This window comes from Mytilus trossulus, chromosome 8 (assembly GCF_036588685.1).
Source record: "Mytilus trossulus isolate FHL-02 chromosome 8, PNRI_Mtr1.1.1.hap1, whole genome shotgun sequence".
Taxonomy (NCBI): domain Eukaryota; kingdom Metazoa; phylum Mollusca; class Bivalvia; order Mytilida; family Mytilidae; genus Mytilus; species Mytilus trossulus.
In genome coordinates, this window is record NC_086380.1 from 77619240 (window position 1) to 77624796 (window position 5557).

The window sequence follows — 5557 nt, forward strand, 5'->3', positions numbered from 1 at the left end:
ACAATACGTGAGGACATGTCATTTCAAATAAACATAACACATCTCCTTTTTTTTTTATCGTAAGTCATTTTCATATATGAGGCGATTTCTAAATCCAGCTGAGGCCAATTTTGTCTAAGGAAGTTTCAACCTAAGTTTCCTAATAATACATATCCATATGTAAAGATCTATATCGTCCAAGTCTAAAAATGTATGTGCATTTAAAAATCGCTATGAAGAAACTTACATATGACAAGACATCCGCTATCAAGTTCATGCAAGGACAAGAATGAGTAAGCATGCAAGGACAAGAATGGGTAAGCATGCAAAGACAAGAATGAGTAAGCATACAAGGACAAGAATGAGTTAGCATGCAAGGACAAGAATGAGTAAGCATGCAAGAACAAGAATGAGTAAGCATGCAAGGACGTGGCGTTTAGTCTTAATAGTAATTATTATTTCAAGTTTGTTATAGTAGGATGACTTATCAGTACATTATTTGTGAACACATAGATAATTACAAAAAAAAACTAATTGCTTAATCAGGGAAATTAATAATCAGAGAAATTTATAAATCTTTTCTTTAATTGTAACTATTAAGGTAGCCTCGTTCACATTCGAGCTTTGTCATATTGTATTCACATACAGTCAATGCTTACTAACAATCAATTTACTCCTATTCGATTTTTTATTAAATAGTTTTAAAAATATACATATTTTTTTCTGACTCACCGTTAACTTTAATATTTGTACCGGATACACCAGATACACAGTGGTGTGGACTATGAATATGTAGTGATATCTAATCTGAATTTGTTTTTAGGTTATCTATTTTAGGTAAACGTATACCTAGTGGGGACATTCCTGTCGTCACAATAACAAGTTAAGGATACTTGAACAATAAATTCATTACATTTCAAGCGTGTGTTATAAATAAGTATCTTGAAAAAGCTTTGCTAGTAGTAATAATACATACACTATTTCCGTATTGTAATCATCGCATTCTGAAATATGAATATTATATTTAGAGAAAGGATATAATAAAGTGCAGAAATCTTGTGATATAGTTTGTTGGATTAAGGTATGTATGCTATTTTCAACTGTTCGTCAATAACCTTAAATATCAAAGAAGTAAAAAATGTAAAAATCAACTTCTTTCAACCTATACACCTGTCCGAATAACAATTTTTTCATGTTCCAAATAGTGTGTTTCCCTCAAGCATGTTCTCATGATTTCCATTAATATTGGTGTTATCAGATTGGAGCATTTCAGGATTGTGTCCTATTGACATATGTGACGTTGACTAATTGTCGAATTCAAATGGCGGGATATTTGTGCACAGCTGGAAACGTTACATCCTGTCACAAGACCGGGTTTAGCTCGTTTTTTGGAGTTTATAACATTCACTAAAATTTGATAAAAACCTTAGTTTTATCTTTGATATTTTAAACATGATATTTCAACATCGGCAGACTTCTGTTGCCTTTAAATACTTTAAGTTGATCTTAGTCAGCAATTTCGACCACCTTGTATGGTATATGGTATTATTTCGTCAAAAATACGATATTGGGATTGTAATTCAATTAATTTACTTTACATCATACTAATAAAGGAAATATGTTGCTTGACATATTTTTTCTCTTTTTTTGTATTTGTTGACTTTTACCTCATTTTTAATTTTGATGCTCACTCCACATAAAATGTATTAAGCATGTGTGTAAAATATAACATCCATGGAGGCCTGTTTAATGTATAATATATATGTGTGTGTAAAATTTGTTTAACTGAAAATGTTTTTCAAAAGACATGTTCTATATGGTAAGTGGAAAAACAGGGAGTACCGGATTACAAATAAATAAATGAAAATCATATTTAGATTCCAAAGCAGCCATTTGTTTATTTTATGAATTTGTTTAAAAGATCAGTTTTTAATTTAAAACCCCCCTCTAACATATTTGAATGTACTTGAAAATATGTTTTCGAAATTAATTTATAGAGAAAGTCAAAATAACCGTATTTTCCTAGAAAATAATGTAGCTGAGGGTTGAAGTGCAATATAGCCCAGGAATTAACAGTTATTTGGACTTTCGCTAACTAATAATACACCTTACTTTTGAAAATTTATCTTCGGAATATAGAATTTTAAATAACGCATTTCCTTTCATTTTCCCCGTCTTGTACCTAATAATCCGAAATCAAAATGTTTGATATCGAGCTGACCATCTATACTCACTAAACGAAGTATATATGAATGGTAGCATAATTACTATAAACGGTCTTAAATAAAGCCCATCCAGATTTATGAATAATTAAATTCGCACGCCTTTCTTGCATTGTAATTGAACAGATATTGGTGTGTGTCTTTAAGGTAGTTCTGTGGTATTGAAAAGATAGTACTGAATGTTATCATTTTTTAGACTTGAACTTGGCGGTATGTGTATCAAAAACAAACAACAGTAAAAGTCAAAAGTGTATTTTTAACCTCTGAGAATTAGATGCTCATAAGCTAATTTCTTAAATGAATATATGGGGGCAATTGGCATAAACCTCTTTGATTGAATGCTCTAGGCAAACAAAATGATTTTTTTTAATTGAGATACAATTTCGAGGAATTCCGGCAATCTACTTTTCATTTCTGTTTTATTATATGGTCATATTATAAATTTTCTGTTTATAAAACTTTGAATTTTTCGCAAAACTAAGGATTTTCTTACCCCAGGAGTAGATTACCTTAGCCGTATTTGGCCAAACTTTTTTGGAATTTTGGGTCCTCAATGCTCTTCAACTTTGTATTTGTTTGGCTTTTTAACTATTTTGATCTGAGTGTCACTGGTGAGTCTTATGTAGACGAAACGCGCGTCTGGCGTATAAAATTATAATCCTGGTACTTTTGATAACTAATTATTAAGGATGCTGACAAAAAGAAACAACAATTCGGAAAAATGTTTTTTTTACGGATGGAGAAGTTTAATATCAACATATATTTTGTAGTTTCCATTTCACATATTAGAATTCAAGAAATTTTGGAAGGCTAATTAAGTTGAGTTTACTGGTTTTACATTGTAAAACATGGACTTCCTATTTTTCTTTTGAAAAGTCATCAACATATCTTTTGTATTTTCGATGAGAACTAACTTTAAAGAATTAAAAACCATTGTGTGGAGACATGTAAATTAAATAAGTTTTTTGTTTGTGAAACTAACTTTGGGATCTTTTATGGTAAAACAAGGACATATCTCTTCATTCGTGATCCATTCTGATGAGCACCACCATGAGATATAATGTAAAATACACTTTCAGCACACGTAATAGACATAGATTAATGTTAACATCTACACATCCAGTCGTCTGATGCTAGTAAGACTGTCATGGTTCTTACTATCACAAGGTTAACAACCTTCCAACTGTGTGGGGATGGTTTGGGGTATAATATAATCAGCAATCTAATTATGTTAGCGCTCTCACGGGTACAATGCTTGCAAAATAGTTATTATACTACACATGTGGGTCAATACAAGCAATATCTCGGACAAGTTTTATAATTGTGGATGATCGACTTATTTAAAAAGAGTTATGACCCTTGGAAGCATTACATTCATTGAATATGGCGTCGTTAGCGCTCTCTTGTGTACAATTCTTGCCAGGCTTTTATGAAACTGATACTTAAGACATAACTTATTTGGGCTTGAATATATCGTGATTTCACCACGGGGTGGCCATTTATGACAAATATTTTACCCTGAGGAATAGCGAGGGGTAAACTATTGGCATAAAGGGACAATCCGTAGTAAAATCACGATATATTCAAGCCTCCATGAATTATTTCGATTCTAATAGGACAAGTACTGCAATTTTCATTGATCGAATAGCTTCAGGTGAAGACCAATCAGTCGTTGTTGCTACTTTCTTAAGACAACAATGGGACTGATATTAAAACCCGCCATTCTAAAATTACGGTAATTTCGCGGAAAAAATAATTTTGCGCCAATTTGGATTTTTTTATTATTTTTTTTGGTCTTCTGTTTTTGAAATCGCCAATAAGGTCAGACATAGATTTCTAATCCTTTTTGAAAGCATGATTTCTTAAAGAAAATAATACTTAAGTTAAACAATTGGCCGTCTTTTAACAATTAAGTAACGCCGTTGATCGACGTTTATAAATTATGCGAAATTGTCTGTTAATATTGTTATTATTCTTCTTTTTTCACAGATAAACAAATATTATATATAAATATATATACTATATAAAAGATAACTAATATGTTTCTCAATTTTAAATAAAAACCAGTCTAACGTTCTTTCACCCCTTAGGAATCCCCACTGGAACTAAAGTCCAAACGAAAGACATTTTTTGACAATGTAGTTTTTTTGGTCTAACACATTGATGTTAACTGGTATCTGACCACAATGTACACACATTTAGTGTGTTTGTTTGAAAAAAATGGCGAGTTCAGCTGTGAATATTTTACTGGATTAACAATTCTCTTTAAGTCGGTGAAATGTTTGACTTAACTAAAATTAAGGTCAGGAAATCTTATACTGTCTTTGCACAACCTTAACTGCTTTAGATGACAACTCATTCATTGTTTATAAGAACAATATATTTGTTTTGTGATAAGGGAATACTTTAAAAGTAAATGAAAAAGTATTGTCTTATCTTTAGACTTAGGCAACCAACAACCATATGATTTCTTAGTGTGGAAAAGGGGGGGGGGGGTCTATTTATTTTTTGGATAAAAAATAAGTTTGTTTCCAATTTTTGGAGAGAAAAAAATCTTTTGTTTTTGACCATGAGAAAAAAAATTGTTTGTTTTACCCTCAGCTGTCATTAAATGAAATACTAAAATTGAAAGAGAATAATTGACTTGTGAACTTAAACATAATTGTTGACTTTAATGGCCCCAGAAACTGCTCTGAAATACTTTTATATAAATATAAAAATGTATACTAGTAGTGTTTTAATTTTATTATCATTTTTTTTCAAATAGAAGAAAAATATTACTGGGTCATTTTTGTTCTTATTTATTTTTAAGTTCATGATTAGCACCATTTATTTCTTGGTTTAGTGTGTTGGTTTTTTTTTTTAATTATTTGAGTCCATTCATTAGAACTAACTTGCATGAAATCAATGGGACAACATTTATTGTTATATTTAGTTTGTTTATACAAGGATTGCAAACTAATTTCCTTTTATTTAAAAAAATGAAGATGTTACATTCAGAATACTTTTATTATGATCTATTTTAAGTATAAATGAAAAAGGTAGGAACAGGTATTAGTAATGAAAAGGAAGTGTTTTTGTGTTATCATTTTAATCCTGTCTTGATCCATTATTCATGAATATTTTGACCACCCCTTGTGTTAATTGAGTAGAAATTTATGTCTGTGTTAAAATAATTTAAATACATCAGTAAAAATACTTACCAAAACATAAATATAAAATTAACTCTTGGAATATTGAATAAATATTAAATTATTATCCCTAGTATGGCACATAGGGACACATATCGCCTATTTCACTGGAACTGAGTTCTGAAAAGTGATAAACTGTGTTTCTCTATTTTGTTTGCACATGTT